The sequence below is a fragment of the Loxodonta africana genome, chromosome 5 (genome assembly GCF_030014295.1).
Source record: "Loxodonta africana isolate mLoxAfr1 chromosome 5, mLoxAfr1.hap2, whole genome shotgun sequence".
Classification (NCBI taxonomy): domain Eukaryota; kingdom Metazoa; phylum Chordata; class Mammalia; order Proboscidea; family Elephantidae; genus Loxodonta; species Loxodonta africana.
The window spans coordinates 86,956,189-86,970,197 of record NC_087346.1 but is presented as its reverse complement, the minus strand read 5'-3'; the positions used below and the strand labels follow the sequence as shown (position 1 = coordinate 86,970,197).

General features: G+C 37.2%; 1 pseudogene; it reads right to left on the bottom strand.

The window, feature by feature from the left end:
• The window catches only part of LOC135231447 (UDP-glucuronosyltransferase 2B31-like), a 234,390-nt pseudogene extending 220,970 nt beyond the window's left edge, over positions 1 to 13,420 (bottom strand).
• Between the last annotated feature and the right edge of the window lie 589 nt (positions 13,421 to 14,009).

Here is a 14,009-nt window from a genome sequence, read left to right as displayed (position 1 = left end):
GAAATAAAGGGCATTCGGATTGGCAAGGAAGAAGTAAAATTATCTCTATTTGCAGATGACATGATCTTATACACAGAAAATCCTAAGGGATCCTCAAGAAAACTTCTGAAACTAATAGAAGAGTTTAGCAGAGTATCAGGATGCAAGATAAACGTACAAAAATCAGTTCGTTTCCTCTACACCAACAAAAAGAACATCGAAGAGGAAGTCACCGAATCAATACCATTTACAGTAGCCCCCAAGAAGATAAAATACATAGGAATAAATCTTACCAGAAATGTAAAAGACCTACACAAAGAAAGATACAAGACACTATTATAAGAAACCAAATTAGAGTTTCATAAGTGGAAAAACATACCTTACTCATGGATAGGAAGACTTAATATTGTAAAAATGCCTATTCTATCAAAAGTGATCTATAGATACAATGCAATTCCAATTCAAATTCCAAAGAATTTTTTTAATGAGATAGAAAAAGAAATTATAAACTTCACGTGGAAGGGAAAGAGGCCCCAGATAAGTAAAGCATTATTGAAAAAGAAGAACAAAGTGGGAGGCCTCACAATACCTGATTTTAGAACCTATTATACTGCCACAGTAGTCAAAACAGCTTGGTATTGGTACAACAACAGATACATAGACCAATGGAACAAAATTGAGAATTCAGACATAAATCCATCCACCTATGAGCAGCTGATATTTGACAAAGACCCAAAGTCTGTTAAATGGGGAAAAGACAGTCTTTTAACAAATGTTGTTGGCATAACTAGATATCTATCTGTAAAAAAATGAAACAAGACCCATACCTCACACTATACACAGAAACTAACTTAAAAAGGATTGAAGGCCTAATTATAAAATCTAAAACTTTAAAGATCATGGAAGAAAAAAATAGGGATGATGCTAGGAGCCCTAATACATGGCATAAACATTATACAAATCATTACAAACAATGCACAAATACCAAAAGAGAAACTAAATAACCAAGAGCATCTAAATAAATAAAAAAAAAAATATCAAACACATATGCTTATCCAAAGACTTCATCAAGAGAGTAAAAAGATTACCTACAGAGTGGGAAAAAGCTTTTAGCTATGACATTTCCAAGTATCTAAATGATACTTCAAAAACTCAACAACAAAAGACAAATAACCCAATTAAAAAATGGGCAAAGGATATGAACACTGCAGATGACATTCAGGTAGTTAACAAATACATGAGGAAATGCTCACGATCATTAACCATTAGAGAAATGCAAGTCAAAACTGCAATGAGATTCCATTTCACTCCAACAAGGCCGGCATTAATCCAAAAAAACACAAAATAATAAATGTTGGAGAGGTTGTGGAGAGACTAGAACACTTATACACTTCTAGTGGGAATGTCAAATGGTACAACCACTTTGGAAATCTATTAGGTGCATAGAAATAGGACTGCCATAAGAACCAGCAATCCCACTCCCTGGAATTATCTTATAGAAATAAGAGCATTTTCATGAACAGATGTATGTACACCCATGTTCATTGCAACACTGTTTACAATAACAAAAAGATGAAAGTCACCAAGATGCCCATCAATGGATGAATGGATAAATAAGTTATGGTATGTTCACACAATGGAATACTATGCATCGATAAAAGAACAGCGATGAATCTGTGAAACATTTCATAACGTGGAGGAATCTGGAAGGCATTATGCTGAGTGAAATTAGTCAATTATTGAAAAATATTTGAAACAGAAGAAAATATTCTTTGATGGTTACTAGAGTGGGGAGGGAGGGAGAAGAGTATTCATTAATTAGATAGTAGACAAGAACTATTTTATGTATACGAAAAGACAACACACAATACAGGACAGGTCAGCACAACTGGACTAAACCGAAAGTAAAGAAGTTTCCTGAATTAACCGAATGATTGGAAAGCCAGCATAGCAGGGGCAGGGGTTTGGGGACCATGGTGTCAGGGGACATCTAGGTCAATTTGCAAAATAAAATCTCTTAAGAAAAATTTCTTCATCCCACTTTGGAGAGTGGTGGCTAGGGTCTTAGAAGCTAGCAAGCAGCCATTTAAGATGCATCAGTTGGTCTCAACCCACATGGAGCAAAGGAGAATGAAGAACACCAAAGACACAAGTAATTATGATTCCAAAGGACAGAACTGGCTACATAAGTCAGAGACTGTATCAGCCTGAGACCAGAAGAACAAGATGGTGCCCAGTTATAGCCTATGACTGCTATGACAGGGAAGACAACAGAGAATCCCTGAGGGAGCAGAAGAGCAGTGGGATGCAGACCCCAAATTCTCCTAAAAAAGACCAGACTTCATGTCTGACTGAGACTAGAAGGACCTCAGAGGTCATGGTCCCCAGTCCTTCTGTTAGCCCAAGACATGAACCATTCCAAAAGCCAACTATTCAGACAGGGATCGTACCGGAGCATTGGATAGAAAATGATACCGGTGAGAAGTGAACTTCTTGGATCAAGTAGACTCATGAGACTATGTGGCAGCTCCTGTCTGGAGTGGGGAATGAGAAGGCAGAGGGGGACAGGAACTGGCTGAATGGGCACAGAAATACAGGGTGGAGAAAAGGAGTGTGCTGTCTCATTACGGGGAGAGCAACCAGGAGTATATGTCAAGGTGTATATAAATTTTTGTATGACAGACTGACTTGATTTGCAAACTCACTTAAAATTACAAAAAAAAAAAAAACCTCAAAAACAAACAAAACTTATTATAAGCACTCATGATAGGTGATAGATGACAGTGTTCAAAGCTTTGGGCAAATCTGTATTTGTCATTGTGTCCATGTCCAGACTCACTGCTGCCCCCTTGGCCTTCACGTGAACAATGTTGTCAGGTTGATCGGCAAACAAGGGAATGCCCACCATAGGGATCCCGTGGTAGATAGCCTCACAGATGCCATTGGTCCCACCATGAGTTATAAAAGCTTTGGTCTTTGGATGACTTAGGAATGTGAGAAATTTGGCAAAACTGTTCATTATAATTCTTGGGAATAAAATGAGAAATGGGAAGTATAAGGAACTCAATGAGACAGTGATTTCTAAGAAACAGAGTATCTTGCCCATACAACTATATTTAAATTGTTTTTAGATTTCTGAGCAGGAAGCAAATAGGTGTACTGGAGTACTGATTGAGGGCTTCATGGGAGAAATGCTGTGTGTGGAGACTTGAAAAATGGATAGAAGATTGCCAGACGGAGGAATTGAAGGAGAATATTCTGGATAAAAGTAAAAACATGAGCAAAAGAAGGGGGACACATCAGAGCATATTCTTAGAGAAACTGTGAGAAAAAGATTGAGTCTGATATGTAGGGTGTGCAAAGCAGGAGGAAGTGTGATGATGGTTCTGCTAGACTCAGAAGAAGGGAAGGTGATCCTTTATCATGAAACATTTCATCATTTCATGATAAAGATTTAGGATATTTTCCTATAGAAAATGGAGAGTCACTGGCTCTAAGGGATTGGCTGTTATTGTTTGTCTGCATTTAAACTATCTCTGAAGCAGTGGAAAGGATAGGTATGAGGTGGGAGTACTAGGGAAAAGAGCAACGCTCATGGAAGCTATTATAAAATTCCAAAAAAGAGGTGATTACCTCAGAAATAACAGATATCTTGCTTCTGGTGTTTAAGGATTATGATTGTGTATAATAAAATGCCAGTTATTATATTTCATCTGTTTTTTTCACTAGAAATTATGCTTCATATTTGAGTTTTTCAATAATAAATGCTGGAAAATTGATTTCCTGTTGAACTATTATCCCTCTGGCTGTTACTCGTATTTTCAGTAATTGTTCTCTAACATAACCAAAGAGGTCAGTCTGGGGGATCCACATATAGAGTCGAGTGTTGGGTCCTAGGATCTGATTTCTTGCCATCAAATCACCACAACACCAATTAAGATGAAGAAAATCCTTTATTCCATGAATATAACTTCAAAATTATGTTGTTGCTATTGTTAGATGTCGTCCAGTCAGTTCCAACTAGTAGCAAACCTATGCACAACAGACAAAACACTGCCTAGTCCTGAGCCATCCTCACAAATTTTGTTATGCTCGAGCACATTGTTGCAGCCATTGTGTCAGTCCACCTCACTGAGGGTCTTTCTCTTTTTCACTCATTCTCTACTTTACCAAGCATAATGTCTTTTTCCAGGGATTGAACCCTACTGATAACCTGTCCAAAGTATGTGAGACATAGTCTCGTCATCCTTGCTTCAAAGGAGCATCCTGGTTTTACTCCTTCCAAGCAGATTTGTTGGTTGTTCTTTTGGCAGATCATGATATATTCAATATTCTTTGCCAACACTGCAATTCAAAGACATCAATTCTTCTTCACTCTTCTTTATTCATTGTCCAGCTTTCACATGCATATGAAGCGACTGAAAACACCATGCCTTTGGTCAGGTGAACCTTAGTCTTCGAGATGACAACTTTGATTTTCAACACTTTAAAAAGATCTTTTGCTGCAGATTTGCCCAATGCAATTCTCTTGTTTTTTTTTTTTTTCCTTTTTTTTTTTTATTGTGCGTTAGGTGAAAGTTTACAGCTCAAGTTAATTTCTCATACAAAAATGTATACACATGATGTTATGTAACACCAGTTGCAATCCCTGTAATGTGATGGCACAATCCCCCTTTCCACACTGGATTCCCAGTGTCTGTCCAACCAGCTGTTGTCCCTTCCTGCCTTCTCATCCTGCCTCCAGACAGGAGCCATCCATTTGGTCTCATACATCTGCTTGAACTAAGAAGTACACTGTTCGCCAACATCATTTTATGTTTTATAGTCCAGTCTAATCTTTGTCTGAAGAGTGGACTTTGGGAATGGTTTTAGTTCTGGGTTAACAGTGTCTTGGGACCACGGCTTCGAGGGTTCCTCCAGTCTTAGACCATTAAGTCATCTGTTTACATGAATTTGTGTTCTGCTCCACACTTTTTTCCTGCTCCTTCAGGGACCCTCTGTTGTGTTCCCTGTCAGGGCTGTCCTTGGTGGTAGTGGGGCACCACCTAGTTCTTCTGGTCTCTGGCTGATGAAGCCTCTGTTTTATGTGGCCCTTTTGTCTGTTGGGCTAATATTTTCCTTGTGTCTTTGGTGTTCTTCATTCTTTTATGCTCCAGGTGGGTTGGAAGCAATTGATGCATCTTAGATGGCTGCACAGTTGATTCGAAGACCCCAGGTGCCCCTCACCAAAGTAGGATGTAGGACGTTTTCTTTATGAACTATCTCAAGCCAGTTGAGCTAGATGTCCCCTGAGTCGATGGTCCCCAGCCTTCAGCCCAGTAATTCTGTCCTCCAGGGAGTTTGTATGTGTCCATGAAGCTTCTATGACCTTGACTTGGTCAAGTTGTGCTGACTCCCTTGGTATTGTGTACTGTCTTACCCTTCAACAAAGTTACCACTCATCTATTGTCTAGTAAGTGTTTTTCCTTCCCCATTCCTTCCCTCCCTCTTACCCATCAAAGAGTGATTCTTTTTGTTTGTAAACCTATCCACGAATTTTTATAATAGTGGTCTGAAATAGTATTTATCCTCTTGTGATAGGCTTATTTCACTAAGCATAATGTTCTCAAGTTTCATAAATGTTTTGAGACTTTTGGCAGATTTATCATTGTTCTTTATTGTTGCATAGCATTTCATTGTGTGTTTGTATCATAGTTTGTTTATCCATTCATTTGTTGATGGGCATATAGGTGGTAATGCTGTAAGGAACATGGGAGTGCATATGTCTGTTCATGTGTCTGCTCTTATTTCTGTAGGAAATATTCTTAGTAGGAAGGCTGTTGGGTGGTATGGTATTTATATTTCCAGCTTTTTAAGGAAGCAGCATGTCATTTGCCAAAATGGTTTTACCATTTTCCATTCCCACCAGCAGTGCATAAGTGTTCAAATTTGTTGGATTATAGTTTTTCATAGTTCTCTTTATGATCCCTCTTACTTCAGTTGGGTCTGTTGTAATATCCCCCATTTCATTTCTTATTCGGGCTTTTTCTTTCTCTCTTGCTTTTCTTTTGTCAGTTTGGCCAATGGTTTGTTGATTTTGTTGATCCTTTCAATGAATCAGTTTTTGGTTTTGTTGGTTCTTTGTATTATTTTTCAGTTCTCTAGATCGATTATCTCTGCTGTGATCTTTATTATTTCCTTTCTTCTGGTGGCTGTGGGCTTCTGCTGTTTTCTTTCTATTCGAGTTCTATAGCTAATGTTTCCATTTTTCCCTTTCTTCTTTTTTCATGTGTGCATCTACTCCTCTAAATTGACCTCTGAGCCCTGCCTTTGCTATGTTCCTTAGGTTTTGCTATGATCTATTTTCATTCTCATTTAGATCTTGGAATTTTCTGACTCTAACTTTGATTTCTTCTATTACACAGTGGTTTTTCAGCAAGATTTGATTCAGTTTCCTTGTGCATGATTGTTTTTTCCTGGCTCTCCCTGTTATTTATTTCTACTTTTACAGTGTTGTGATATGAGAAGATGAATTGCATTATCTCAATGTTTTGGATTTGTCCAGGGTTGCTTTGTGGCCTAAGTTATGGTCAATTCTGGAGAACATTCCATGTGCATTGGCAAAGAATGTGCAATTTGCTGAGGTTGGGTGGAATGTTCTATATGTGTCAAGCTGATTGATTATGGCCTTTAGATCTTCTGTGCCTTTGTTGAGTTTCTTTTTAGATGTTCTGTCTTTTACCGAGAGTGGCAGGTTGAAGATTCCTACTATCATTGTGGAACTGTCAGTTTCTCTTTTTACTGTGTTAGAGTTTGTTTTATGTAGTTTGGAGCCCTGTCGTTGGGTGTGTAGATATTTATTTTTGTTATATCCTTATGGTGGATTGTCTCTTTCATCATTATATGAAGTCCTTTCTTGTCTTTTATGGTGGCTTTTCTTTTAAAGTCTATTTTATCTGAGATTAACGTTCCCAGTCCTGCTCTATTTTGGTTGCTGTCTGCTTTATATATATATATATGAGGAAACCCTGATGATGTAGTGGTTAAGTGCTAAGGCTGCTAACCAAAGAGTCAGCGCTTCGAATCTGCCAGGTGCTCCTTGGAGACTCTATGGGGCAGTTCTAGTCTGTTCTATGGGGTCTCTATGAGTTGGAATCTACTAGACGGCACTGGGTTTGGTTTTTAGGGATGTACTTACGTATTTTTTTTAATCTTTTGATTTTTAATAAGTTTATGTCTATTTTTCTAAGGCATGTCTCTTGTAGATGTCATGTTCCTGGGTCATTTTTTTTTCCAGACATTCTTTCATTCTCCATCTCTTTATAGGCATATATAACCTGTATGTATTCAGTGTGATTATTGATAGGTGTGAGTTTATCACTATCATTTTGTAGTGCTTCTTTTGTGGTGCTGATGTTTTCTTTGTTCCCCTTACTATCTTCAGTTGAATTCCTTTTGTTTCTGGATTTCTCTTTTGTTTCTTTGGTATTTGTAGATTTTGTGTTTAATGAGACTGTATGACACTGAAGTAGCTGGCTGATGAGTGCAGCATGGACCCGGGGAGTTTGTGTGACAGTGGCTGTCTAGCCAAGCAGTCCTGTTAAGGAGGGATGGGGGCAGTGCACATGGCTAGGTGGGAAGGAGAAAGGAAGGAAGGAAGGGAGAGAGAGAGAGAAGAAACAGCAAATTAAAAAAAATGGCACTGTGAGAGCCAGGTGGTGGGCTTTGCACAGAACCAAAGAGGCTGGACTGGTGGCTCTCTACCTGAATAGTGCGGTACAGCCCTTCAAGAAGGAGCAAGGACTAGACACAGGGCTGGCTGGCCAGGAGAAAGGGAAGGAAGGAATGCAGAGTGAAAAAACAAACAAAAAATGTCCAAAGAAAAACAACCAAAAAAAAAAAAAATGGTGCTGAATTTACTTGCCTGTGAGTGCAGGGTGCACCTAGGTGGCAGTGCACTGCTGTTTCTCTGGCTGAGTGGTGGTTGCCCGTAGGAAAGCAGTGGAGGCCAAGTAGAGGGAAGAAGTGCTACTATTTTCTGATAATGCCTGCAGTCAATATCGTGCCTTCAGGAATCCTGCAAGTAAGGGGAGCAAATGACAGGACAGGATCCAATGATTCCTGTACCTGGCTGCAACGTCATTATACTACCAAAACTTCACAATGCAACTATTATATATGTGTATTTCTCATCACAATGTTACTGCTAACATAGTTATCTGTTAAAAAGACCTTGCATTATTTTTACATCTAACACCAGAATTTTTGTTGTCAAACTTAAATTTGCGATCAATTGGAGCTATCATAATAGTTTACCTTCCTGCAGAGAACTTCCATAATCAGTCCCTTTACACAGTTGAACAGACTAGTGAAGTAGTTGCTCACCATGAAGATACTTTATCTACATTTTGTGGAATCTGGGCAAAGTCAGATGCAAACATATGGACCCTTTCTTCAGTGATGTTACTGATCATTGACCCAAGAGAAAACACCAAACGCCATATTTTCCAGAGCTCTGGACAAACTCTTCTATTTCCTGTGAAGAAAGAAGTTTCTTCATCATGAAACAGCAACAAAATATTGAACAGTATTTATTGATTTGGTGACAAACAAGAGAAAAAGTCAAGTAGTGACAACCAAAACAAAACCTGTTGCCATAGCGTTGATTCTGACTCATGACAATCCTATGTGTTACAGGGTAGAACTGATTACCATATGATTTTTTAGCTATAATCTTTATGGAAGCATCTATTAACCTTTCTTCTGAGTTCCATTGGTAGGCCGGATCTGTCAATATTTTGTTTTGTAGGTTTGCGCCACACAGGGATCTTCAAGTATTGATAGAGAGAAATTATTAGAAGAGTGGCTGCTTTTTAACAAAAATAATCAGTCAGTTCCTTTGCAAAGAGATGAGTGTTAGGAGATCTGTGGCCTCTGTTATGTATATTTGTGTAAATGTATATAAGTGTTATGTGTGCTGGAAGCAAGAAATGAAATTAGGCTATTACACAGTAGTGAAAGGGACACTCAATTCTTCAATTACAGTTATTACTAATATAAATCCTTGGAAGGAAGTACCACAGCAAGATCTCAACTCAACTTAATTCTGTATAGTTATATTTCTCCTGGAGTTCCAGAAAAACATGTTGCTGTCGAGTCAATTCTGACTCATAACAACCCTATAGTCAAATGAGTACAGTGCTCAGGTGCTAACCAAAAGATTGAAAGTTGAAGTCCACCTAGAGATGCAAGAAAAGAAAGGCACAGAGGTCTATTTCTGAAAGATCAGTCAATGAAAACTCTACAGAGCACAGCTCTATTCTGATCACACGGGGTCATTCAGAGTTGGAATCGATACGACAGCACATGTTTGGTTATAGTTCTACTAAATCACATGTATTCATTCCAGCAGGTTTTCTGGAGAGTCCTTTCAGTTGGGAGTTATTGGAATTTTACATCCTGACAATGAACACTAAGGAAAACTTAGTTCTATTGGGGCTTATTGTATATCACCTTTATGTCTCACTTTAAACTTTCTCATAGTTTCCCAAATATCCCCCTATTTGCTCCCTAATGTGCAGAGGTTAAGAATTGCTAACATTCAAAATATTTTTGAGTTTGAAATGTCTGTGAAATAGTCATGCTCACTTACAATCAATGAATATACGTTTGTAGTTACCTATTGAAATGCCCGTATTGTTTCTGCAATTTAAATAACAATTAGTATAAATACATTATTTTAACTATTATGCTACAATTCATTCTTCCTTTCCTCACCTTCCTAAGACTGTCATTTTCCTTTAATATGAATGGGAAAATTTTTTACAAATACAGTTAAATTGCATAAAATATTCATTAATCTTACTGAAGGCTTCGGATCCTACAAAGATATTATATATAGCTTAAATACTTTGCACTCAGAATAATATTAAGTTTTAATCCTTGAATAGAATCTCAATTTTATGTGGTTGCCAATAAGATAGTAGACAAAATGGATCTCAATAGACTATAAAGTAGCACAGTAAAGAATGCTTACTTTTTAGTTATCTCTTAAAGGTGTATTACTAACTTAAAATAGATTCTTGCTTTCCTTCATAAGGTATATTTACTGTATGCTGACAGAATTTTTTTGTAATTTCAAATTAAGGGAAATTTCAGATACAATTGATAGAAATTATTTGATCTTTACTATGTATGCAGAATTTATTTCCCTTGTTACGTGGAATCCCAGGACACATAATTGTGTTCACGAGGAATTGTACACAGAGGAAGAGGCAGTTGTTTGGACAGAACAAAGGGCTACTGCATGGTTTCAGTCAGGAAAGGTGTGCATCAGGGTTGTATCCTTTCATTCTACCTATTCAGTCTGTACACTGAGCAAATAATCCGAGAAGCTGGACTATATGAAGAAGAACTGGGCATCAGGATTGGAGGAAGACTCATTAACAACCTGTGTTATGCAGATAACACAACATTGCTTGCTGAAAGTGAAGAGAACTTGAGACACTTACTGAGGAAGATCAAAGACCACAGCCTACAGTATGGATTACACCTCAACATAAAGAAAACAAAAATCGTCACAACTGGACCAATGAGCAACATCATGATAAATGGAGAAAAGATTGAATTTATCAAGCATTTCGTTTTACTTGGAATCACAGTCAACACCCATGGAACCAGCAGTCAAGAAATCAAAAGACACTTTGATTGCATTGGGCAAATCTGCTGCAAAGCCCCTCTTTAAAGTTTTGAAAGCAAAAACATCACCTTGAAGACTAAAGTGCGCCTGATCCAAATCATGGTATTTTCAGGGGTATCATGTGAAAGCTTGACAATGAATAAGGAAGAACGAGAAGAATTGACATCTTTGAATTGTGATGTTGGTGAAGAATATTAAATATATCATGGACTGTCAAAAGAATGAACAAGTCTGTCTTGGGAGAGGTACAACCAGAATATTCACTAAAATCAAGGATGAAGAGACCACATCTTACATACTTTGAATATGTTGTCGGAGCGATGAGTCCTTGGAGAAGGACATAATGCTTGGTAAAGCATAGAGTCAGCTGAAAGGAGGAAGACCCTCAATAAGATGGATTGACACAGTGGCTACAACAAAGGTCTCAAACATAACAATGATTGTGAACATTGTGCAGGACTGGACAGTGTTTTCTGTTGTACATAAGATCACTATGAGTTGGAACCACCTGGATGGCACCTAATAAACACAATAAAGTTGTAAAGGTAGCAGCTGCAGAAATGCAGATAACTGGAATTTGAACTCCCCAGTCAATTAATCCTACCATAGACATGGAAACACAGTCCCCAGAAGTACTCAGTCTAGTCCCTTAACACTCGGTTTTCCAACTAAACTTTGAGGTTTTTGTGAGTATGGCTCAATTTCTTGTACCAACTACTACATTTGGTTCAAGTTAAGAGCTGAATAATATGTTATTATTAAACAAAACTATTTGCAATTGACAACTGAAAACATTCTCAAAAAGTATGGTAACAGAGAAAGGCACTCACTCCGAATTTAATACAGACTAACACCTCGCATGCCAACCCCCAACAACATGATAAGCCTGTAAGACAGATGATTTGTAAGCGCTTAGTGAAGAAATGTGTATTAGAAACCTCAAGCTTCACTACACAAAAGTTAGGTAGGATTTCATGATTTTGATTATGACTATTTGGTTAGCAGATTAATAAGTTATTGTAGGCACAAACTATAAGTTTTTGCATCTGGGATAGAGCCAGTATATCCCTCAACTGAGAAAGAATCGTCAGAAGTTAATAAGGAAACATATTTAACTAATAAATAAGAATAGTGAGCTAAGGAGAAGTGGTTTTTTCAATGCTACATACATAGTTTGTGCCCAGGTGGCACGATGCTTATGAGAGCCACTAAAAAAAAAAAAAAAAAAAAAAATGAGAGCCACTGCTAACCAAAAAGTCAGCTAGAAATCCAGCAGCTGCTCTTTGGAAATCCTATGGGGCAGTTCTTCTCTGTCCTATGAGTTGGAATCGACTGGACGGGAACTTGTTTTGGTTACATAAACAGTTATGCTCGAAGGAGTGTGCCACTCTTCAATCTACGTGTCTATGACCATCCAGCCATTCACTGAGGTTTATAATGACATTTTAAAAAATAAAAATTACAATAAAATAGATAGGTAATTAAAGAAATTCTAAGTGTCTTAATTTTTGAGTTTCTGACTTTCTGGAGTCTGTTTTGATGTACCACCGGCTTCTTCCAACTGATTCTAAAAGAGGCCTCTCTATAATATTTGTGAGACTGACAGGTCATTTCATATTTTCATTTCTTCTTTCACTAACAAAAAAGAAATTCATCTCTTTTTTTATTTACACAAACTCACCTTCGAAGACACAGGAAAAGTTAGGAATTCATTATATCAACTAAGAACATGACTTACCTAGTACTTTACTGTAAAACTGATCCCACTTCTCATTAAACGTCTGGAACCAACAGTCAGAATAAAGCTCATATATCATATTTTTTACCCTCTCCAAGACTGTCATTGGATCATGTTGTTCTGATATAACCATAGGTACATAGGAAGTAGGGATTAAAGTCCTCCCCTATACTTTTCAATTGTGTAGCCAGATGTGAACAAGATACTATACAAAAAGGGTATTTTATGTAGTTCAGCCAGCAACTCACCACAAGGACCAATGACATCTGCAAAAATGACATCAAACCTTGATTGTTGTAAATTCCTCTTTAGTTTCATGTTGAAAACTATGTCTTTACAGAGCCTTTGAATAAATAATATTCCCAAGAGATTTCTTGTGCTGCTGAAAAATATATTCAAAATGTATTTTTGGCAGATTATATGTCCATTTCCTGATCCATTTGCATGAAAATAAATTCAAAATCATCTTTAGTAAAAGAAGTAGGATAAACTTCAAATTTAATAGCAGGTTGTGTGTTAGGGACACTAAGAATGGAAGCTGAATATGTTAGAACAGTTACCTCATGGCCCTCTGAATAAGTTCATCCAGTATTTTCTTTATATTGATCCAATATCTGTATTCTCTTGGCCACACAAGCACTTTTCCAGAAGTTTCAAGCTAAAGTAACTTTTATTAGCAGAACTGAAATCCATTTCATAGACATTCTGTTTAAATGAATTCTTCTTTTTCAATTTCTGCTCCCTCTGACATTGCTCATGCATATGTCCCAGGAGAAATCAATCTCTTACAGGTCAAAATAAATATATTATATGAATAGTCAGAGTATGCCAAGTGGAAAAAGCAAAGAATAGATGACCCTGTGTTATTATGAGTGTACTTAAAGTCCATTTTATCACAAGTGCTATCACACAGCCAAGAGCTGATGACCTAACATTTGGGTGTCACCTTTGTTATATAGTAGATTTTAGAATAGTGTTAAGAACAGTGGCAAATGTGAAGCCTCTTGTGACTGTAGTCTCCTTGATACAAGAACTTAAGACAAAGTAATTATATTCTTCTGTCAGTTTATTTATGAATATCATGTTTCATAGCTTTTTGTGTCTGGTAAAATCTTTATTAACACATCCCAAACAATTTATCAATGTGAAGTGTACCATTCAGTGACTGTTAGTATACGCACAGAGTTGTGCAGCCACGACCATGATCATTTTACAACATTTTAATCACTCCAAAAAAAGAAACTCTGTGTCCCTTACTCATCGCCCCTCAGTCTTCCCATTCTCTGTCTAACCCCAGTCCTAGAAAACTGCTAATCTACTTTTTGTATCTATAGTTTTCCTATTCAGGACATTTCATATAAATGAAATCATATAATATGTGTGTTTTTTTTGTGACTAGCTTCTTTCACTTAGCATAATATTCAAGACTTATATATGTTATATTAAATGTAGGACATTATCTATTATTATTGCTAAATAATATTCCATTGTATGGATATACCACTTTTGCTCATCCATTCATCAATTGATAGACACTTGGCTTGTTTCAACTTTTTGACTATTATACTGTATATGAATAACACTGTTTATGAACATTCATTTGCAAGGTTTGTG